The following is a 25,698-nucleotide window of genomic DNA, read 5'->3' on the forward strand; positions in this document are numbered from 1 at the left end:
AGTACGCCTGCAACAGACCTGGAGTTCGCCGTGCCTAGCTGACGTGACGTCACGAACAAGCGCCGAGGCCTTCCTCTGAGTCGGTGTTGCCTTGACGCTGTTCTCTAAAGTTAAGTGCAATTTGCGAATCATTCAGTCATTATGTCCGTTAGTTAAGTGAGGCGACTTTGTTAATATTAGCGTTTCTGTAAGTCATTTTACTGATTGAGTTATTACTGGCCATTCTTATTGAACACTTATGTTAATAATCTGTGTATCTTTAATGAATGTACAACTGTAACATCCCCTTTGAAAATTTAATGAATTACTGTGCTGATAAACCGCTACGTTATTTGATTTTCAAACAGCAGAGCAAAACTGAAGGTACTCAGACATTACTCTCTTTACTTATTCTGATCAATACTAAACTGACACAATATTTTTAGCGCAACGCAATCTGACTTTCAAAAATCCCTACAAAAGAATGGCCCTGACTAACAATAACCTATACCTTTCATGAATCACTTACCTCACAAAAATCTTCGTTACTCGAACTACTGCAATACAGTGAGCGCCAATACTGCCAGCTAAATAAAGGATTCTGACTACTGAAGGCACTAACTACTGATAGGCATAGTTAGCAAATGAAAGATTTTGATAGAGAACAAACAATGTATTTACCTTAATAAAGTTCAAAAGTCATAATATATATATATATATATATATATATATATATATATATATATATATATATATATATATATATATATATATATATATCAGTTCATGATATCCAGTATTACAAATTTACTCTTTCTGGTGGACACACGTCCAGATCGTCCGCTCTCAAAATTCTGCCATCTCTCTCCCCACATCCACTACTGCTGGCGGCTCACCTCCAACTGCCCAACGCTACGCACTGTTCACATACAGCTGCCTAACACTACAATAGCGAATATTCCAACAATGCAAACCAGCCACAGACTTCACACAGCACAGTCAGTGATTTTCATATAGAGCGCTACGTGGCGTTACCTACGTAAAAACCTAAACAGCCTACTTACACAATTTGTTATTCTTTCCTGTGTGCTAGTTTTGCGACCTTGGTTGGTCCACTGTGCATTTTTAGTGTAAGCGTGTTTCATTGCGGACCTTTATGTGGGCAGTTCAGTTTTATTAAGCTTTAAGGTCTTTGTCTTTTTTTTATGAAGATGTGGTATTATGTGGCTGTATAGCTTTGGGTTAGAAGTGTATATTGTTACTAGTCGTTTGAGATATGGTTAAACAAGAACGATTGTTTATGATGCCTACTACGTATGTATGATCTTGGTTGAGGACGCAAAATATGATTCTTTGATTCTCTCTCGTGTTTATGTAATTCAATTAACGTGAAGGTTTGTATATTGCATCAGTAAGAGGGTAAATGTCCGAACTGAGGTTCATAATAACGTCTGTTTCGAGTCAAATTAAAATTGTAAAACAATCACAAGCTTGTCCATCACCAGTGATCCCGGGCTTCCTATTTCCTTTAAATAACTGTGGTGAGATTGTAAATTTGATTTTCTAAAGAACTGAGTGGAACCACGGTTGAGAACAAGGTAAACACACAGTGCATATCATCGACACGTGCACAGTTTCGTAGGTATTTTCATTGCAAAAGAGACAAGATGGTGACTGGAATAAGAAACCTAACGAAATGTGATAACTTTTTAACGAGCAACCGGAGACCACCTGTATCTGTTACCAAAATTTACAGATGATATCGTATAACAATCTCCGAAAATTTGTTGATATAATTCGCATTAACTCGCATGTAGAAGTTTACGCAGAGGCAGATACGTGCAAGATATGCACAGCAATAATAAAAAAAATGGTTCAAATGGCTCTGAGCACTATGGGACTTAACATCGATGGTCATCAGTCCCCTAGAACTTAGAACTACTTAAACCTAACTAACCTAAGGACAGCACACAACACCCAGCCATCACGAGGCAGAGAAAATCCCTGCCCCGCCGGGAATCGAACCCGGGAAACCGGGCGTGGGAAGCGAGAACGCTACCGCACGACCACGAGATGCGGGCAGCAATAATCAGTTTGCGGATAAAAGCCAGTGTCGATAATCATATCGGTAGTTATAGCTAAATCCGGATATCTGCAATGACAATTACTGTGTGATTATATTTTAAAACAGTGGCAGTAATAAGAGTTTCATCTCTTTGCTTTATAAACTATCGTTAATAATAACAATTCTTGTTTTAAAACACACTTGTTATCTATTCGGGCCGAGTTCTGCTATATTGACGCGAATGGAAGGTGTCCTCTTTGGCAATGGCTAAAGATGGCGATACGCCATTCCTCCTAGTTTCCTGCAACTTTGCGTGAGCATCCTGCTCCCGCAGCAGCAGCAGCACACTGACGACCGAATCAATTCCATCCACCCGCCCGTGTTGGCCTGACTCCTCATAGTGTATTGCGTGCTACGTAAATAATGTACGGTATACAATCAGCGTGCCTATCAACGCTTCTCTAAAATACATACAAGTACACAATGCAATAAGTGTAGAATAATATCGTTAACTAATGTACATATTATAAGTGGATATATGACTAACTTTTAACACTATGGAAGATGAAACAACTTGTAACACGATTTAATTTGACGCTTCAGTGTTGCGGAAACCACTCTCAGAAAATGTCTGTGTTTGAAGTTCACTAATTACTGGAGCTGCGCTTGACCAAAACTACGTTTCGGTTGTTTTGGTACAACATATGGATGACGTAGTAAACGGTTCGGTTACCGGTAGAACTGGTAGCAAAGAAACATAATGAATCTGTGTGAGTGAAACTGGGAGACAACTTCCTTTGGTTTTTGAGTGTTTTGCACATAACAGAAGCGCACATCGTTCAGTCCATTTTATATGCTACATCTTTACAAAATATAATTTGAATTTTGTAAGTAGTAAAAATTAGCTGATCGCGTAACTTCTGCGCTTTTATGTAACCAAAGCAATTTCTTTTCATGCAAGTGCATTTTATTATTGTTGTTTCTTGCACTCAGTAGAGCGTTCTTCAAACGCAAGAGTTTCCTGTTATTACTGATAAGTTTGAAAGAAGTTGATGAATGACAGAAAAATGCTTTGTATACGTTCGACAAAGTATCGAAGCGATGTTTGATATGTTTTCATTTTGCGGTTTCTTTAATTTTAACTTTATTTGAGGAAGTTGCGTTTTGCAACGTTGTGTGAGAAATCAGTACTATGTTTGTATTTTTCCTAATAAGTCCATCTATTTCACGTCAAAAATCAACAGTTATCGAATAAAACCCGAATTAAATATTGTCCGTTTCAATTATGCTGTAACTACTGTTTATTTTTAAGTGATAGACAGGAGGGTAGCAATGTAGAACAAAAATGTTCCATAGGTTACACGGTCCTTTATACATCCTTCCAAGACGCTACTTCAGGCGGGTATAAAATGAATGTGCGCAACGGAAAATACTGAACGCGACAATGAAGATTTGGCCCTATCTTACTACCCCCTGGAGCAGATCTTAGGATCTCTTAGTGATGATATTATCTTTTCCTTCTTGCTTTTTAACATATAAATTACAACATCAACATAAATGAATGATTAAGGGAACTAGTAACTACAAATGATAAATGCTGTTTCTGCTTATACATTTATTGTGGTTTAAAACCCCTTTATATATTATAAATGTTTATATGTCAATGTCCGATGGACATGAAGAGATACAAATGGATTTCCTAACTAATATGATTGATCAATTGCCCAAATTTGCCCCTTTTTATGGCTACGTGATCTAATATAAATAACGCGAGATGACTCACATCACCTAAGTACCAAACACTAGAACACTTTCAAAGATGATCTACAGTGGTGTGCAACCTCAGTGGAAATAAAATTTACTTGATGACAGCTGTTTAGCTTTATAGCCCTTAATAATCCGAAGCAATCAGGATTATCACCGTATGTACTGCGTCTGGTGCGTCGGAGTGATGGTTCTCGTACACGTCTGCGACGACGGAAGAACTCCAGCCACAAAATATAAAAATAACCTCATTCAAACATTAGGACAGCAGAAGACGGTCCTCTGATTAAGATAATCTAATATTGTCAGCTCCTCTCTGTGTTCTACAGACGAGAAACGCGAACTCCCAGCCACAAGGACAGAGTTGAGATAGTGTCTCAATGTGAGTATAGGCAGAATAAGTGCTCTCAATCACTGAACGCTGCATACTCAACGACGACTCTCTACCCGGAGGCAAAATCCAGAATCGTATATAAGTTCGTAACAGTACAGTGCCTAACCGTTATAACTATAAAATCTCCTGAGAGCAACGACAACAAGTCCGTGTGTAGCAACAAACGCTGATACTGAGCGACCGTCAAACACGGGCGCTCAAAACGGAAGACTTCTTTCTCTCCACCACTGACCACCCACCAAAGCTCGGCTCCCCTCCCTCGTAACCTCAGAAGCCGAATCATATTCTCGAAACCACAGAATGTTCTCCCTCTCTACAGATTCTTCCAAACGCCGACCAACCATATTTTAGATTTTTGTCGTCCAGCGCGGAAGGTTTGTGAGGAAATACGTATACCGTTAATTGGGCATCCATACAATGGTACACTTCTCAGAGTAAAAATCTTCAGAAATAACCTAGCCTGCGTGATTTCCGAGGTAACGCTTCCTCATTCCTATCTGTAACGTCCAAGATTTTCAGAGTTTCCAAAGTATTATTCGGTTATCCTTCCGGCCCCGCTACAAAACCGGCCGGTCGTCGCTGTCTTGTACTTGAGCGCTCACGTGCCCCGACCATGGGTCTTGGATTACTTCCTGTGTTAAGCAGGACTAACACACCTGTGCTGGCTTTTGCACCCAGCGCCTGATTTACGCCTGCCGTTTCATTTCCACTGCCGTTCCTACCTCTGCTAGTATAGGCAATCATTCATTACGCTGTTTGGATAGTAAAGATGGTTCAAATGGCTCTGAGCACTATGGGACTCAACTGCTGAGGTCATTAGTCCCCTAGAACTTAGAACTAGTTAAACCTAACTAACCTAAGGACATCACAAACATCCATGCCCGAGGCAGGATTCGAACCTGCGACCATAGCAGTCTTGCGGTTCCAGACTGCAGCACCTTTAACCGCACGGCCACTTCGGCCGGCGATAGTAAAGACACTGTAGGGAAGCAGCCTACTCACGCCGTAATAAATTCACATCAGTCTTTCCATTGTGTGCCAGCCAGTCCATTGTAACTAGCTCTGACGTCATAAATGTTGCGCAATACTTTAAAAATCTAGTGAATAACCTAAAATGTTTCTAGCATGTCAGGAGTAATACTAAATTAATGTTTGTGGAATATCAGTTCGATAACTTTAGCCATTTTCGAAATTTGAACGTTTTTCTGTAAAAATCATTGGCGCAACAGAAAAGAGCTAGAGACTTCAAAATTTATAATCAGATTCCTTTTTCATAAATATTTAATAGAAACAGTCTTCTGGATCTCACAATTTAAGATTTTAGTTGAAATTCAATATTTTCTGGTTTTTGTCTTAAAACTTAAGGAAGCAAGATAGATTAAGTAGGCTAATAAATAAGGCTAGGATGTTTATATTTAAGTAGGTTGGAGATCCGCTATAACTATGAAGATGTGAGAAGTTTCATTTGAATACCTATAAAACTATAGCGATAGCGTATCTCCAAAGGGCCAGTTCAGAGCTCGTCTACTGCGTGCAGTGTAATTAAATTAATTCTCTCGCCCAAAATATTTAACTTAGCCACGTAAAAATTTTATTATCAATACTTACCTGCGTGCTGAATGCACATTTAAATTAAGAGCTTCATCGGCCATCAGCAAGAGAAGCTATGATTTATTAGGTAACTTAAAGTGGTGCATTACTAGCCCAGCGGCTCGTCGGGAGAGCCGATTTGATCAGGCGTTCCCTTAGCCGTCCGCACCGCGGCTTTATATATAAGAAAGCTGCGCCAGGAAGCAAGGCCCCAGTTCTCTCCAGACGCTGAATAGCACGCCATCTGTGTCGGGAGTCGCGTCGCGTCGGTATCATTGCTACAAACAGCCTCGGATGCCGTATTAAGTTGCTCGGGATACGTGTAACCATGAAATTATTTTCGCGTGAAGTGTTAATTCTGGGTTGACTTTATAATTATCGATCTTCAGTTTGCGTATTGTCGTATTTTCACGTGCCGCCGCGGGACAAACATTCTACCATTATTTAGCGTGGCGTTTGATGAACCTTATCATCAAATTACGGCGAGCATTCATTTAAACATTTAATTTGGACATTTATAGTTGCATCAGCGCATTAGACTCTGAACTGCTCTGTTAGTTAGATTGTGTGGATTCTTTTGTTTTCATCTGTGACTTTCAGAATACAGAACGTTTTTTCAAGACCGTTTTTGATTATAAATCCCGGACAATCTCCTAATTCCTCAGAGCTATAAGCTGTAACTATAAGTGTATTCTCAGATGAAGTGGGCACTAGGAAATCTAATTACAGGCTTCACGTTTTGCTAATCACTTTCTGGTTGCCAATATTGTAGTTAGAGAGCCAGTGTTGAGAACGGCGAAAGACAGCATAAATAACATTCTAAATAATAGGAACATTTTTAACAACAATAGTTCCACCCGTCGCCGCACATATGGTTAAAACAGCAAGGAATGCAATGTTTCAACATTCAAACTTTTATATAACAATTAATTCTATCCGCCGCCCCACAACACTCCATCACCTTTCATGCAATAGGCGATAACAACTATTTACAAGGTGTACGTGACGATGTCAGTCTTCTTTAAATATTCATATATACAATGTACAACCTATCAAATGATATCTAATTCCGATTGTAAATCACAGCAAAATATGTAGATGAGTGCTTGTAAGGTGCGAAATTATAGTTACCTTACATCGTAACGCAGCTTCTAGACGGTTCGCCGCTTCCGGTATCTAGGGGAATCCAGTCAGACACTGATCACATACCCAAACAGAGCGACCAGAATGGGGTAACGCCCAATAGATATGCAACACATCTAACGATCAGGTAAAGTGGTTGCGATCTTTACTGACCAAAACTACCGTAGTCTACGCATACTTGCGACAGTTTACAATAGCTTCTACTAATTATCATAGGAAGGTATAACTAACGAAAGTTATCAAGAATATGACAGGCAGTTATATTAAAATGTGATCATGATAGGTCTGTATGTTCGTAATCAATGGAATGTAAATTACGAGGTCCAGTTTCAGCAGACGAAAGTTCAAGCCAAGTGCAAGTCTACCGTCAGATTTCTGGAGTACCGAACGGACAAAAGCAATCTACAAAATTTTAATATCTGCAGATACCTGTAAGAGATTTGCGCAGTCGGTGCATATGTGGATATTATTTCTCTTATTTACGCAGATCTGACTCTACAGATTTGGTATGAAAGCTACCTTATGGTGTATGGAGAAGGATACAGTGTGCTCCACAAAAATTTGTGTTCTACATCTACATCTTCACTCCGTAACCCACCTTACGGTGTGAGGCGGATAATACTTGTACTATTATCATTTTCCCTCCTCTCTCTTCCATTCGCGAACGTTGTGGGGAAGAGCTTTGTAAATAACGATTAGTCACTCAGATTTAGATGCATGTAGTACCAGATTTATGCAAACAACCATTCAAGGAGCACACAAATAAAACAATACTCTTGAATCGGCCGAGCAAGTCTTTGTAAGCTGTTTCTTTCGTGGATGGACTGCATTTCATTAAGATTCTCGTAACTATTCTCTGCTTGCCATCTGATTTTTCCTAAAATTTGTTTTATATCGTTGTTCTACCTCATGTGGCTCCGGACAGATTCTCCTAGGTATTTTACGATAATTTCTGTTTCCAGTGATTTGGAGCCAACCATTTAATCGAACAGTAGCAGATCGCGTTGCCTATTTATGGGCAATTTATTTATTTATTTGCTATTTTTCGTGCATTGATTTTCATTCAGAGATTAGTAACAAATGCTTTCACACATTGTCAGTCTTTCCATGTGGTATTTGGCATTCCCATTCGAAAGACTTATACGCTTATCCATTCCACGTGATAGTTCCATTTATGTAGACAACGCACGATTTAACGATATAGGTTACCAGTATACATAGGTACTGAGAGACTGATGCATTTCTTTATTCGGATTTTCTTTCTCCCCTCACTACACCTATAATGGACATTAGTGTTTCTGTACTTAGAAACGAAATTTCTTGAGGAATCTTCTTGACACACATGTGAGTCATATGGTAGAAATTCTTCAGGACGTGTATAAGACATTTAGGAATTTGTTTTATGTCCATAACCTACTAGAGCTTATTTTTCAGTACCCTGTCCAACACCAATGATACTAAAAGGAAGCACAGAATCTCAAAAGTAAAGCACGCTGATGCATATTTCAAAGAAATACAGTTCTCAGACACAGCAATGGCTTATCTCTAGTCCTTCTCATGTTTACCATTCGTGCTAAAAAGAAAGAGTAAAAGTTTTACAACAAATTTCGTAGGATTTTTAGAGTATTTTGAGCTATCTGCTAAAACTCTTACTAGTGTAGCAGTACATGTCGGTTTCCTGCAGCAGAAAGCGATAAACTAAATTTGTGAGAAGCGCTCCTGAATATTTTTCAGAACTAATACTGGTATAACAGAGAAGGAAAGGAAATTCAAATATCTGGGGGAAACAATCCAAGAAAACGTTTACAACAATATACTGTAGGGAAAAGGATGCACAGTATTGAAATAATCTTTCTAAATACCTGAAAATAAGCCACTAAAACACAGCATGGAAACCCGAATACCAATATGTCAGCAAATATTAGGCACTCAATTATGCACTTGAAACATTAGAAGTATTAGAAAGAATAATAATAAGGAATATATGTAACGTAAATTCTTCCGATTATTGGAATTTAAGGAGTAACATTAGAGTGTCTTAGAACGCAGAAAACATATCACAACCAATGAGGAAGAAGTGATTGCTATTCTTTGAACATACTTACTGAGTGGATGAAATAAACTAACCAGAATGACCTTGAAATATCTTTGAGAATAAGTCGCGAACCTCAAAGACTGAAGAGGCCAGTATTAAAATCAGAAATTAATATGCTTTGGAACATTTAAAATCAAGTAAGACAAAAGGGATACATAACTTCACATCGGAATGATCATTGGGGGGGCAATAAAACGACTCCTTGGTGAGTAGAATATATGAAACTGGTGACGCACCATCAGACTTCCGGATAAATATCATTCACATAATTCTGAAGATAGCAAAATCAAGATAGTTTCATGTGATTTGTCACCTAGAAAAAGCGTTACACACTGAAAAATGATGAAAGAAGTTCGAAATTTTAAGAAAAATAGGGGTGAGCTGTAGGGAAAGATGTACAATATGTATATGAAGCAAGAGGCAATAATAAAACTGGAAGACCAAGAACGAAGTGTTCGAAGTGAAAAGGGTGTAACAAAGGGATGTAGTCTGATCCCCCTCCCCTACTGTTCAATCGATACATCGCAGAAACGATGACGGAAATAAAAGGTGGGTTCAAGAGTTGGATTAAAATTGAAAGCGAAAGGGTGTCAGTTGTAAGATTCGCTAATGAAATGGCTATCCTCATTGAATATGAAGAAGGAAGTATGTGTTGACTATAATGAACAATATAATGACTTAACATCGTAATTGGTGATCACGAAGTAGGTAAAGTTAAGGAATTCTGCGACCTAGACCGCAAAATAACCCATGATGGACGGAAATATGTCAAAAAGCAGACTAGCGCTGGCATGACGGACATACCTGGCCAAGACATGTCTACTGGTATAGAACATGGCCCTTAATTTGACGACGAAGTTTCCGGGAATGTGTGTTTGGAGCACTGCCTGAACGGCTGTGAAATATGCATTGTAGGAAAACCGGAACATAAGGGAATCGAAGCATTTGTGATGGGGTGTTACAGACGAATATTGCAAATTAAGTGGTATTATAAGATAAGCAGTGGGGAGGTTCTACACAGAATCGACTAGGAAAGGGATGTACTGAAAACACTGACAAGGTGAAGGGACTGGATGATCGCACATCTACAAAGACGCTACGAAGTAACTTCCATGGTACCAGAGAGAGCTGCAGAGAATAAAAACTGTAGAGGATAACAGAGATTGGAATACATCCAAGAGATAATTGAGGACGTAGGTTGCAGTTGAACACTGAGAAGAAAAGGTTGTCACAGGAGAGGAATTTGTGGTGAGCGAAATCGAACCACTCGGAACAAAAGGCGGGAAAAATCCGAAAGAAATACAATTACCTTGGTGGGAATTGGTGTCTTGATGTTTCTAACGGTGAATTTTATACAAAAATTGTGAATGTAAAATGGTGAATGCAAAGCGGATAAAATGTAAAACATTACGAAGCGTTTTGCTTACAGCAATTTCTCAGTCATCGATATTTTTCTTTCGATGGTCCATTGTCGTAAATGTTTTCTTGTTCTCGTGGAAAGTGGACATTGTTTGAATGGAGATTGTTTGACACTAATTATAAAACTATGTGTCATTTCCGCACATATTTCAGCACTGGGGAACTTTCAATTGTCAACTCGTACCGTAGCCTGTAAGCGTATTGTCATATCGCTGGCTTAGTTTGTGGGTAGCCGGGTCTGCAGAGTCGAGCACAGGACACGAAACTGTTATGTTGTGTAGTGTGTAGCTCTGCATGTAAGAAGCATTGTTAGTATTCAGGTTGAAGTGTTGCTACAAGTCTATTACAGTAAAGTGATTAAATATGGAAATAATTCAGAGGAAAGTGCGTCAAGAAGTAATTAAAAATGAGCAGTGCCGCCGATAACGTATTTATGTTTCCTGTCGTTGCGTGTCGCACAGCATCAATCATCCGCGCCGTGTTCGGTCTCCCAGAATTAACAAATGTGAATCAGTAGAAATTAGTTACCATAAACGAGTGCAGTCAAGTGCCAGTGTCTTGTAGCGAGGGTGTAGACGTGCGTTCGATCATCGCGTTTCCGCATTATCAACAACCGCGCCGCGACGGTTACGCGCACGCTCGTACAAGTGAGAACTGAAAACTGAAAAATTAACTTTACGAACAGTGTTATATCATTACTAGTGACAAGGAGGACTATTACCAGGTATCTGTATATGTGACGAGCGTAAGAACTTTCGTTCGATCATTCGGCTTCCGCATCATCAACAATCACCCGCGTCGTGTCGGTTACGCGTACGCTCGTCTAAATGATATTTTGTGGACTGTTAATCATCCATTAATTGGGATAACACTTCTGAATTAGAATGTAAACAGTGCAACCTGCGATTTTCCTTTAATCGTCTCAGAATATAGTTGTTCATACCATATGTCGAACAATGTTGTGTTTTAGTGTTGAGTGGCTCCCCATATTCGCTTGCATATTTCGATACATAATTTCAGGCAAGCCAGCAGCAGTGTGGAGCAGAACAGTACGACCGCCGCGGGATTACCAGGTACGTGGTGTGGACAGGGCGCAAGGTCAAGAAAAGAAATGGTCACGAAATGTGAAGTCAGTTTAAAAGTGTCCCTCCCTTGCCATTCGTACTCCTGGGCGTGTTACAAACCGTACGCTAAGTAAGAAATGTTTAATAATGTTTACATGTTTTTATGTGTCTCGACTCCTTCCCTATTTTGTTTCAGTCTCGTCTACGTCACAGGAATGGATGGAAAAAGAGCTTCCGACAGAAGGTGTCGACATGCTAATGATTGCAAAGCCGTCGCTCGGAATTCCTGCGCACCCCTGGATTGCGCGTTTTTCGCTGGTCAAGAAGAAACGGGAACTTGAAGAGGAGGACGCGCGGATCGTTCGTGGTACGAGAGCGCTTTCTAATGTCGGCGGCATTGTGTGTCGCCGCGGGTGCTCAGCATGATGTATCACCCGCACAGTCGTCAGCTTTTGAGGAGGACTGCGGGCCTCGTTTGCCAAAAGTCCGTGCCGCTGCCAGCGCCAACTCTGGACAGTCCAGCCCCATTAGTGGGGACTCCGCGGGGAGTCCCCGGCAGGGCATCCGCGCCGCCTTTGTCCGCCATCCGCTGCGGCTGCTGTCACTGTCGGCCATTCTGCCCACCTGTGACCGGACACCCGCTTTATTCGTGTGCAGTCACTCGAGGGGGAGGCAGTGCGCCTCGCGTGTCTATAGAAGCCTCATTGGACTGGCTCCTCCCACACTGGAATTGCGCCGTCTGCTTCAAAGGCAGCACAGTTCACTTTTGTTTTGCCCGGATGGACACAAACGTCGTGCAGGCCACGGGTTGTCTGTGTTAAACGCGGTACCTTGTTCACGACTCTTTCACAGTGCTAAACTTCCCACGGTGTCCGAACACTTTATGGTCAAAAACATAAAGACGACATAAGACAAGTATTTTGCAATGAGGATCTGTTGTTGTCGTGGTCTTCAGTTCAAAATCTGATTTGATGCAACTCGCCCCCCCCCCCCCTCTCAAATATCTCTAACGAACTACTGCTACCTACAACAACTGGAATTTACTTATTGTATTCAAGAATTTGTCTCCCTCCACAGTTTTAACCCCCCCCCCTCCCTCCCCACACCACCACTCTCCCAACAGTTACTAAACCCCAGAATCAGATTTTCACTCTGCAGCGGAGTGTGCGCTGATATGAAACTTCCTGGCAGATTTAAACTGTCTGCCGGACCGAAACTCGAACTCGGGACCTTTGTCTATCGCGGGCAAGTGCTCTACCAACTGAGCTACCCAAGCACGACTCACGCCCCGTCCTCACAGCTTTACTTCTAACAGTACCTCGTCTCCTACCTTCCAAACTTTACAGAAGCTCTCCTGCGAATCTTGCAGAACTAGCACTCCTGAAATAAAGGATATTGCGGAGACATGGCATAGCCATAGCCTGGGGGATGTTTCCAGAATGAGATTTTCACTCTGCAGCGGAGTGTGCTCTGATATGAAACTTCCTGGCAGATTAAAACTGTGTGCCGGACCGAGACTCGAACTCGGGACCTTTGCCTTTCGCGGGCAAGTTCTCTACCAACTGAGCTATCCAAGCACGACTCACGCCCCGTCCTCACAGCTTTACTTCTGCCAGTACCTCGTCGCCTTGGAAGGTAGAAGACTTGGTACTGGCAGAAGTAAAGCTGTGAGGACGGGGCGTGAGTCGTGCTTGGGTGGCTCAGTTGGTAGAGCACTTGCCCGCGAAAGGCAAAGGTCCCAAGTTTTGAGTCTCGGTCCGGCACACAGTTTTAATCTGCCAGGAAGTTTCAGTCACTAAACTGTTACATATTCCTGACATGGTCAGTATGGGGCGATTTTCCGTGAGTGTATGCTAAGTGAATAAAACTTCGCAAGCAAAGATCGCTAAAAAAGCATTTTATTGGATTGCTGTAATCATCGGATATTATGCTTTAAAAAATTTTACAACGTGTTGTCCATCAGTGTTACTAGCTGCTTCACATGGAATGACAATGAATATTCGGTCCCATGATTGTTGCAACTTTAATGGTATGATTCACCATATCTAACCTGATGATAATGCTTTGAGACCTCGAAACCAGTCAAAAAATGGTTCAAATGGCTCTGAGCACTATGGGACTTAACAGCTGAGATCATCAGTCCCCGAGAACTTAGAACCACTTAAACCTAACTAACCTAAGGACAGCACACACATCCATGCCCGAGACAGGATTCGAACCTGCGACCGTAGCGGTCGCGCGGTTCCAGACTGAAGCGCCTAGAACCGCTCGGCCACCACGGCCGGCTCGAAACCAGTCCTTAAATAAACTATTTACAAGAGTAGCTAAGCGGCTATTTTTCGTAATGTCTACTTATGGCTACTGTTGGCCCTCATTCAACATAGCGTACTACTAGCCTGGAACAACCCACCTCTTTTATTCAAGTTGTGCCATAAATTTCTTTCCTTTCCAGTTCGATATGGTACTTCTTCATTAGTTATCTGTTGTGTCCATGTAATCTTCACCATTATTCTGTGGCACATTTCAGAACTTTTATCTCATTTTTTTCTGATCTGTTTACTGCCCATGTTCAACTTCATATGTTCAGAAACAACTTCATGACTTTTCTACTTATACGCGATGTTAGTTACTTTCTCTTTTTCAGAGACGCCTTTCCTGTTATTGTGGGTCTACATTCTATATCGTGCTAATTTCGAGCGTCGTCAGTCATTTTGCTTCCCAAATAGCAAAACTCGTTTACTACTTACAGTGCCTCATTTCATAATTTAATTCCCTCAACATGATCTGACTTGACAACAATGTGCGTAACAAGCATTACTTTTATTGATGTTCATTTTACAACTGTGTAATTTCAGATTTTCGTGGTGTATGATACTTTGGAACTTTACTCGGGTGTCGCCCAGTCTGTAGACTGATTTTTGGCGATCCTTATGTAGCCCCGAAGACCTGATTTTCTTCCTCGCTGCAGCATTATCTCAGAGAATTTCTTCTTCTCCAGTAGCTGGAGTCTTATAGCAGTGCGAACGTTACTGTCACACCTGAAATATACAGAAGTATTTATGTAAGAAATATTATAATATGGAAGAAATGTATTCGAAATTGCGAATATGATTAGGCTTCAGCTGCACAACCCCATTGCAAATGAAAATTTGTGCTGGACCTGAACCCGAACCCGGATTTCACACTTTACCCGATGCGTCGCCTTAACAACTTCTCCAGTTTGAGCACCCATTAAGGATCAACCCAAACCCTCATATGTCACGGGGCATCCACGGGGCCTGCACTCGCAAAATTGCTATGGTTCCTGCACAGGGAGATTTCGACTTGGTTATTATTGTCGCCGCCTGTCTAGTCATATAACGCTATCTGCAGTATCTGAGTTTTACGGTGAACTGTGGAATGAGGTGTGTGAACAGTGAGTGCAAAGTAGTGGCACTGAGAGTGAGTTGAAGGAAAATGATGAGAAGCAAGAGGTGAAATGAAATATGGATGAGGAGGGGAATGGTAGAACGACAGAGAGAGAAGGATGGGAAAGGGAAGGTGTTTTTTCCTACATTATGTCATTTTTTTAGTTATTTTGTTCAGTGTCTGGTTTCCAATATTTATTTTGTCGCTGAAAAACTATTTGTTGCGTTTTAGTCCTTTGTTCATCTGGATGTTTTCTTGGAAAGAGAAGAAATTGATATTTATGATGCTCATAGCTTTTCCTATAGAGGTGGGTCTATAGTATTCTTGTTTAAAGTTGTTCCATGCGATGATTTACTCTTTACATCTTGTGTCATCACAAATATAGATACCACATTGTTGGTATCTGCCTGGTCTGTATTATAGTTTAGGGATGTATTTATGTACTGTGTTATTTTTTTTGTAGGCTGTGTTTATGCCATGTTTTTGAATATCTTACATGTTTTGTATGTGAAATTGTTGTGGTAGGTCGTTGTATAACATTTTCTTGTGATTGTGGAGGTTGTATGACATCTGAAAAACGTCTGTATAATTACAGGGTATGCCATTATAGGAGGGTAGCTGAAAACGCTTTCGGTATACTGGCACAAAGGTGGCGGGTGTACTTTCGACCATTGACTTGTAGCATTGATACAGTAAACAAAATAATAAAAGCTACAGCAGTCCTGCACAACTACCTTCAAAGCAGAGGCGACCCAGTACCTATGGCCTCTTCAGAGGCCATCGTAGAATCCTACAAGAATTGCTGGAAGCCTGTGTCTCGATTTGGATCGCAAACCTCCAAAGAAGCAAAAAACATTCGCGATGAGTTTGTGGCTTACTTTAATTCTGAGGAGGGCGAAGTGCCATGGCAAGACTAACTTATGTAAAAGCAATAAATTACAAGGGCTAGTTTCATATTTTCATTATATACTGTATTATTCTACATATTTTTAAATGTAATGTTTATAGATTAACAATTTTATTACTTTCATGAAGTTTCGTATGTTTTATTCCTCTCTCTTTCAAGTTGCTATTGTAGCAGACATAGGACATTGTTGTTGTTGTTGTTGTGGCCTTCAGTCTTGAGACTGGTTTGATGCAGCTCTCCATCCTAATCTATCCTGTGCAAGCTCCTTCATCTCCCAGTACCTACTGCAACCTACATCCTTCTGAATCTGCTTGTGTATTCATCTCTTGGTCTCCCTCTACGATTTTTACCCTCCACGCTGCCCTCCAATGCTAAATTTGTGATCCTTTGATGCCTCAGGACATGTCCTACAAACCGATCCCTTCTTCTAGTCAAGTTGTGCCACAAACTTCTCCCCAATTCTATTCAATACCTCCTCATTAGTTACGTGATCTACCCACCTTATCTTCAACATTCTTCTGTAGCACCACATTTCAAAAGCTTCTATTCTCTTCTTGTCCAAACTATTTATTGTCCATGTTTCACTTCCATACATGGCTACACTCCATACAAATACTTACAGAAACGACTTCCTGACACTTAAATCTATACTCGAGGTTAACAAATTTCTCTTCTTCAGAAACGCTTTCCTTGCCATTGCCAGTCTACATTTTATATCGTCTCTACTTCGACCATCATCAGTTATTTTGCTCCCCAAATAGCAAAACTCATTCACTACCTTAAGTGTCTCATTTCCTAATCTAATTCCCTCAGCATCACCCGACTTAATTCGACTACATTCCATTATCTTTGTTTTGCTTTTGTTGATGTTCATCTCATATCCTCCTTTCAAGACACTGTCCATTCCATTCAACTGCTCTTCCAAGTCCTTTGCTGTCTCTGACAGAATTACAATGTCATCGGCGAACCTCAAAGTTTTTATTTCTTCTCCATGGATTTTAATACCTACTCCAAATTTTTCTTTTGTTTCCTTTACTGCTTGCTCAATATACAGATTGAATAACATCTGGGATAGGCTACAACCCTGTCTCACTCCCTTCCCAACCACTGCTTCCCTTTCATGCCCCTCGACTCTTATAACTGCCATCTGGTTTCTGTACAAATTGTAAATACCTTTTCGCTCCCTGTATTTTACCCCTGCCACCTTCAGAATTTGAAAGAGAGTATTCCAGTCAACATTGTAAAAAGCTTTCTCTAAGTCTACAAATGCTAGAAACGTAGGTTTGCCTTTCCTTAATCTCTCTTCTAAGATAAGTCGTCAGGTCAGTATTGCCTCACGTGTTCCAACATTTCTGCGGAATCCAAACTGATCTTCCCCCAGGTCGGCTTCTACCAGTTTTTCCATTCGTCTGTAAATAATTCGTGTTAGTATTTTGCAGCTGTGACTTATTAAACTGATAGTTCGGTAATTTTCACATCTGTCAACACCTGGTTTCTTTGGGATTGGAATTATTATATTCTTCTTGAAGTATGAGGGTATTTCGCCTGTCTCGTACATCTTGCTCACCATATGGTAGAGTTTTGTCAGGACTGGCTCTCCCAAGGCCGTCAGTAGTTCTAATGGAATGTTGTCTACTCCCGGGGCCTTGTTTCGACTCAGGTCTTTCAGTGCTCTGTCAAACTCCTCACGCAGTATCGTATCTCCCGTTTCATCTTCATCTACATCCTCTTCCATTTCCATAATAATGTCCTCATGTACATCGGCCTTGTATAGACCCTCTATATACTCCTTCCACCTTTCTGCTTTCCCCTCTCTGCTTAGAACTGGGTTTCCATCTGAGCTCTTGATGTTCATACAAGTGGTTCTCTTATCTCCAAGGGTCTCTTTAATTTTCCTGTAGGCAGTATCTATCTTACCCCTAGTGAGAAAAGCCTCTACATCCTTACATTTGTCCTCTACCCATGCCTGCTTAGCCATTTTGCACTTCCTGTCGATCTCATTTTTGAGGCGTTTTTATTTCATTTTGCCTGCTTCATTTACTGCATTTTTATATTTTCTCCTTTCATCAATTAAATTCAATATTTCTTCTGTTACGCAAGGATTTCTAATAGCCCTCGTCATTTTACCTACTTGATCCTCTGCTGCCTTCACTACTTCATCCCTCAGAGCTACCCATTCGTCTTTTACTGTATTTCTTTCCCCAATTCCTGTCAATTGTTCCCTTATGCACTCCCTGAAACTCTGTACAACCTCTGGTTTAGTCAGTTTATCCAGGTCCCATCTCCTTACATTCCCACCTTTTTCCAATTTCTTCAGTTTTAATCTACAGTTCATAACCAATAGATTGTGGTCAGAGTCCACATCTGCCCCTGGCAATGTCCAACAGTTTAAAACCTGGTTCCTAAATCTTTGTCTTACCATTATATAATCTATCTGACACCTTTTAGTATCTCCAGGATTCTTTTATGATTCTTGAAACAAGTGTTAGCTATGATTAACTTATGCTCTGTGCAAAATTCTGACAGACGGCTTCCTCTTTCGTTTCTTAGCCCCAATCCATATTCACCTACCACGTTTCCTTCTCTCCCTTTTCCTACTGTCGAATTCCAGTCACCCATGACTATTAAATTTTCGTCTCCTTTCACTACCTGAATAATTTCTTTTATCTCATCATACATTTCTTCAATTTCTTCGTCATCTGCAGAGCTAGTTGGCATATAAACTTGTACTACTGTAGTGAGCATGGGCTTCGTGTCTATCTTGGCCACTATAATACGTTCACTATCCTGTTTGTAGTAGCTTACCCGCACTCCTATTTTTTTATTCATTATTAAACCTACTCCTGTATTACCCCTATATGGTTTTGTATTTATAACCCTGTATTCACCTAATCAGAAGTCTTGTTCCTCTTGCCACCGAACTTCACTAATTCCCACTATATCTAACTTTAATTTATCCATTTCCCTTTTTAAATTTTCTAACCTACCTGCCCGATTAAGGGATCTGACATTCCACGCTCCGATCCGTAGAACGCCAGTTTTCTTTCTCCTGATAACGATGTCCTCTTGAGTAGTCCCCACCCGGAGATCCGAATGGGGGACCATTTTATCTCCGGAATATTTTACCCAAGAGGACGCCATCATCATTTAACCATACAGTAAAGCTGCATGCCCTTGGGAAAAATTACGGCTGTAGTTTCCACTTGCTTTCAGCCGTTCGCAGTACCACAACAGCAAGGCCGTTTTGGTTAATGTTACAAGGCCAGATCAGTCAATCTTGCAGACTGTTGCCCCTGCAACTACTGAAGAGGCTGCTGCCCCTCTTCAGGAACCACACGTTTGTCTGGCTTCTCAACAGATACCCCTCCGTTGTGGTTGCACCTACGGTTCTGCTATCTGTATCGTTTAGGCACGCTAGCCTCCCCACCAACGGCAAGGTCCATGGTTCATGGGGGGGCATAGGACATTAGAAACATTATATAGGGTTTTCATAATATAATGATAGAGTTTTCACATGAAATAACGAATAAACCAAAAAAGATCAACAAAAAAAATATTTTATTGAAATCCTCGTGAAATACAATTGTATTTGCAGGACTAGTATATTTCAATGTGCCCCCCCCCCCCCATGAACCATGGACCTTGCCGTTGGTGGGGAGGCTTGCGTGCCTCAGCGATACAGATAGCCGTACCGTAGGTACAACCACAACGGAGGGCTATCTGTTGAGAGGCCAGACAAACGTGTGGTTCCTGAAGAGGGGCAGCAGCCTTTTCAAAGTTGCAAGGGCAACAGTCGGGATGATTGACTGATCTGGCCTTGTAACAATAACCAAAACGGCCTTGCTGTGCTGGTACTGCGAACGGCTGAAAGCAGGGGGAAACTACGGCCGTAATTTTTCCCGAGGGCATACAGCTTTACTGTATGATTAAATGATGATGGCGTCCTCTTGGGTAAAATATTCCGGAGGTAAAATAGTCCCCCATTCGGATCTCCGGGCGGGGACTACTCAAGAGGATGTCGTTAACAGGAGAAAGAAACCTGGCGTTCTACGGATCGGAGCGTGGAATGTCAGGTCCCTTAATCGGGCAGGTAGGTTAGAAAATTTGAAAACGGAAATGGATAGGTTACAGTTAGATATAGTGGGAATTAGTGTAGTTCGGTGGCAGGAGGAACAAGACTTCTGGTCAGGTGACTGCAGCGTTATAAACACAAAGTTAAATCGGGGTAATGCAGGAGTAGGTTTAACAATGAATAGGAAAATAGGAACGCGGGTAAGCTACTACAAACAGCTTAGTGAACGCATTATTGTGGCCAAGATAGATACGAAGCCCAAACCTACTACACTAGTACAAGTTTATATGCCAACTAGCTCTGCAGATGACGAAGAAATTGAAGAAATGTATGATGAAATAAAAGAAATTATTCAGATAGTGAAGGGAGACGAAAATTTAATAGTCATGGGTGACTGTAATTCGAGTGTAGGAAAAGGAGAGAAGGAAACGTAGTAGGTGAATATGGATTGAGGCTAAGAAATGAAAGAGGAAGCCGCCTGGTAGAATTTTGCACAGAGCACAACTTAATCATAGCTAACACTTGGTTTGAGAATCATGAAAGAAGGTTGTATACATGGAAGAACCCTGGAGATACTAAAAGGTATGAGATAGATTATATAATGGTAAGACAAAGATTTAGGAACCAGGTTTTAAACTGTTGGACATTGCCAGGGGCAGATGTGGACTCTGACCACAATCTATTGGTTATGAACTGTAGATTAAAACTGAAGAAAATGCAAAAAGGTGGGAATTTAAGGAGATGGGACCTGGATAAACTGAAAGAACCAGAGGTTGTACAGAGTTTCAGGGAGAGCATAAGGGAACAATTGACAGGAATGGGGGAAAGAAATACAGTAGAAGAAGAATGGGAAGCTTTGAGGGATGAAGTAGTGAAGGCAGCAGAGGATCAAATAGGTAAAAAGACGAGGGCTAGTAGAAATCCTTGGGTAACAGAAGAAATATTGAATTTAATTGATGAAAGGAGAAAATATAAAAATGCAGTAAATGAAGCAGGCAAAAAGGAATACAAACGTCTCAAAAACGAGATCGACAGGAAGTGCAAAATGGCTAAGCAGGCATGGCTAGAGGACAAATGTAAGGATGTAGAGGCTTACCTTACTAGGGGTAAGATAGATACTGCCTACAGGAAAATTAAAGAGACCTTTGGAGATAAGAGAACCACTTGTATGAATATCAAGAGCTCAGATGGAAACCCAGTTCTAAGCAAAGAAGGGAAGGCAGAAAGGTGGAAGGAGTATATAGAGGGTCTATACAAGGCCGATGTACTTGAGGACAATATTATGGAAATGGAAGAGGATGTAGATGAAGATGAAATGGGAGATACGATACTGCGTGAAGAGTTTGACAGAGCACTGAAAGACCTGAATCGAAACAAGGCCCCCGGAGTAGACAACATTCCATTGAAACTACTGGCGGCCTCGGGATAGCCAGTCCTGACAAAACTCTACCATCTGGTGAGAAAGATGTATGAAACAGGCGAAATAACCTCAGACTTCAAGAAGAATATAATAATTCCAATCCCAAAGAAAGCAGGTGTTGACAGATGTGAAAATTACCGAACTATCAGTTTAATAAGCCACGGCTGCAAAAAACTAACGCGAATTCCTTACAAACGAATGGAAAAACTAGTAGAAGCCGACCTCGGGGAAAATCAGTTTGGATTCCGTAGAAATACTGGAACACGTGAGGCAATACTGACCTTACGACTTATCTTAGAAGAAAGATTAAGGAAAGGCAAACCTACGTTTCTAGCATTTGTAGACTTAGAGAAAGCTTTTGACAATGTTAACTGGAATACTCTCTTTCAAATTCTGAAGGTGGCAGGGGTAAAATACAGGGAGCGAAAGGCTATTTATAATTTGTACAGAAACCAGATGGCAGTTATAAGAGTCGAGGGACATGAAAGGGAAGCAGTGGTTGGGAAGGGAGTAAGACAGGGTTGTAGCCTTTCCCCGATGTTATTCAATCTGTATATTGAGCAAGCAGTAAAGGAAACAAAAGAAAAATTCGGAGTAGGTATTAAAATCCATGGAGAAGAAATAAAAACTTTGAGGTTCGCCGATGACATTGTAATTCTGTCAGAGACAGCAAAGGACTTGGAAGAGCAGTTGAACGGAATGGACAGTGTCTTGAAAGGAGGATATAAGATGAACATCAACAAAAGCAAAACGATGATAATGGAATGTAGTCGAATTAAGTCGGGTGATGTTGAGGGTATTAGATTAGGAAATGACACACTTAAAGTAGTAAAGGAGTTTTGCTATTTGGGGAGCAAAATAACTGATGATGGTCGAAGTAGAGAGGATATAAAATGTAGACTGGCAATGGCAAGGAAAGCGTTTCTGAAGAAGAGAAATTTGTTAACATCGAGTATAGATTTAAGTGTCAGGAAGTCATTTCTGAAAGTATTTGTATGGAGTGTAGCCATGTATGAAAGTGAAACATGGACGGTAAATAGTTTGGACAAGAAGAGAATAGAAGCTTTCGAAATTTGGTGCTACAGAAGAATGTTGAAGATTATATGGGTAGATCACATAACTAATGAGGAGGTACTGAATAGGATTGGGGAGAAGAGGAATTTGTGGCACAACTTGAACAGAAGAAGGGATCGATTGGTAGGACATGTTCTGAGGCATCAAGGGATCACCAATTTAGTATTGGAGGGCTGCGTGGAGGGTAAAAATCGTAGGGGGAGACCAACAGATGAATACACTAAGCAGATTCAGAAGGATGTAGGTTGCAGTAGGTACTGGGAGATGAAGAAGCTTGCACAGGATAGAGTAGCATGGAGAGCTGCATCAAACCAGTCTCAGGACTGAAGACCACAACAACAACAACAACATTTACAGCTGTGTAAATATCAAAATGACGGTCTAGTTCATCGCACATATGGTGCAACATGACTCCTGTTACTGAGGATACTGCCTCATTATTGCTCTTAAAAGAAACAGATTGCAATTTTCCATGGCAAAGGTAATTTAAATATCCTGTTCACATAGAAATAGCTGAAAAAGATAATTCACTCACAACAAATTTGCAATCTGGTTCATTTAAGAGGGAGTTTAACTGTTTTCTGTCGGGATTTCAATAAACCAAATATTTTGGGTGTACCTTTTTTGGTTTGTTTGTTATTTTATTTCAAAAATGCACCATTATTTTATGAAAACACTGGATATTTCAGTTCCCTGTTATGGGTATTCACTCTCTGTAAACACAAGAGCACTGAATGTTAATACTGCATTTTATTTATAATTACTGCATTTTCTCCGCTATTATTTGAACAGAATATAACAGTAGCTGATCTTAAAATTTTCTTCTGATTATTTCAGTTTATTGAAATATTGGTTTCTTTCAAAATGTAATAATAAAATTAAAAATATGGTGAAAATTATGGTGACTGGACACTACATTTAACAATTTTGCGCGTTTTAATAAAATATTATACAAATTTATTTATAAGATATTTAATAATATTACTGCAGAATATGCATGTACTTACTGTCTTTTGATAATGATTCGGCAATTTCATCCCATGCTTTTTCCTTCGATGTCACGTCTCTGTAGACTTCTAATGTAAAGTTCCAAATCACTGGATGAGTACGTACTTCTTCAATCAATTGCTCCATCTTGAACCCACGAAAGTTACTGAAAGCACAATCTCACACCTGTTACTTGCAAATGATCCACAATAAACACAACAGCTCAGACAACAATGATGGCGCGCTGTGTAGTGCACGAGGCTTGGCTTGCACGAGGTCTAACCCAGCTCTGCGCATGCGCGGACTGAAGACGTGTCCGCCACGTTTAAAAAGATCGCTCAGGGAGCGAACGGAAGCCACGCGTGTCCAGTATAGCTGGCGTAGCGCGTGGCCATGGCCCTGCAGTGTCAACGGTCTCATTTGATAACAAGGGAAGCGATATTTTTAAAAGCAGCTAGCGTACGTCCGGACACGCACACCACGTGCAGTGTGGAATGGCCTTAATGCGAGAAAGACACGTCGTCTTAGCTTGAAACGAATGTAACTAACATGTGTCGGATGTATTAACATGCTCAGCAGTAAACACTCCCTCAGTCCCGCGTCGTCAGATTATTTAATGAATCCTCTCAGATTTTCGGCGTGTTTCAGACTCCTGCTGTCAGTGACATTTCAGCAACGTTACAAAGGAAGGCTGATGCCTCGGTATGGGAAGACTACGACTGGATACAAGTACCAGAAGCCCCATGTCGTTCCACAGCCAAAGACAACTTGATTACAGTCACCGCAAAGCAATTGTGCCCTCTCACCATACAAACTGGAGACTGAGGCCTCCGCGTAACATCAACTATTCTGTATAATTAAAATCCCCCGTTTGCTTTGGTTGGAATTTCATTATACCTTTTCGAACACTGAAGTAACAATTCACCATGTCCAACGGTGTGCAGTTTCCAAGTTCATCTTATTGCAGATTTGAAGGGTCTGACAGCACTTGTACTATTACGAGCAGGTCAGGTCTTGCTCCTGCACTTGCTGCAAGATGTGTGATTGTGTATGTGATAGCTGCCATGTTCTTTCAGTCACACATGTGCCCTTTGCGTTTCCTATTATCACTATTATGCTGTTTACTTAGCTGTTCCGTAGTGTGACTCTTATTTGTGACTGATGACGCGACAGCTGCAGCAGCATGCTAACTGTTCCTTCTTAAGACGAAGTATCTGAAAATCTGTACCCGTATTCATATAGGCCTAATGTGGCGCTACAGCTCTCTAACACTTCAATCCGAAGCATCACTGAAGGTAAGATAATGTCTGACAAAACGTCAGTGATTCGGTTAAATATAGTTACATGATTCGCTAAAGCATTCTCAACACGAAATCTCTCGCTGATTTGCTTTGGTACTGTTGTAAATGCTTATCCTTAATCTATTACAAATTGGACCTAGGTTTTTGTCCAGTAGCTAAAAATATTTTCTTTTAGTTACTATACAGCATACGGAATCATTTATTGTACTTTATAGCAGGTTCTCATAGACAATGTATGTTTTGTTGAATGAAATCTATGCTTACAAGATTGTCTGAAGATGAGATACACGATATTTGTTTCGGTGACTTATATAATATCATCATTACCTGTTCTCCCTAACCACTGATCTATTCTTGTAGTTTCCAAATTTTACTCTCCACCTGTTGTTATGGTCTTCATTCCAGAGACTGGTTTGATGCAGCTCTCCATACTAATCTATCCTGTGCAAGCTTCTTCATCTCCAAGTACCTACTGCAGCCTACATCCTTCTGAATCTGCTTAATGTATTTACCTCTTGGTCTCCCTCTGCAATTTTTACCCTCCACGCTGCCCTCCAATACTAAATTGGTGATTCCTTGATGCCTCAGAACATGTCCTACAAACCGATCCCTTCTTCTAGTCAAGTTGTGCCACAAATTTATCTTCTCCCCAGTTATGTTCAATACTTCCTCATTAGTTATGTGACCTACCCATCAAATCTTCAGCATTCTTCTGTAGCACCACATTTCGAACGATTCTATTCTCTTCTTGTCTAAACTATTTATCATCCACGTTTCACTTCCACACACGGCTACACTCCATACAAATACGTTCAGAAACGACTTCCTGACATTTAAATCTATACTCGATGTTAACAAATTTCTCTTCTTCAGGAACGCTTTCCTTGTCATCGCCAGTCTACATTTTATATCCTCTCTACTTCGACCATCATCAGTTATTTGGCTCCCCAAATAGCAAAACTCATTCACTACTTAAGGTGTCTCATTTCCTAATCCAATCCCATCAGATCACACAC

The 25,698-nt window shown here is 40.7% G+C and overlaps 1 long non-coding RNA gene across 1 annotated transcript; it reads right to left on the reverse strand.

Moving 5' to 3' along the window:
- Positions 1-14,314: 14,314 nt before the first annotated feature.
- On the reverse strand, positions 14,315-23,690 carry LOC126260175 (uncharacterized). Its single transcript, XR_007546620.1, has 2 exons — positions 23,402-23,690; positions 14,315-14,551 (listed from the first exon to the last, which is right to left on the reverse strand). It is a non-coding gene; the product is annotated as an uncharacterized LOC126260175 (long non-coding RNA).
- Positions 23,691-25,698: the final 2,008 nt, after the last annotated feature.

The sequence above is a fragment of the Schistocerca nitens genome, chromosome 5 (assembly GCF_023898315.1).
Source record: "Schistocerca nitens isolate TAMUIC-IGC-003100 chromosome 5, iqSchNite1.1, whole genome shotgun sequence".
NCBI lineage: Eukaryota > Metazoa > Arthropoda > Insecta > Orthoptera > Acrididae > Schistocerca > Schistocerca nitens.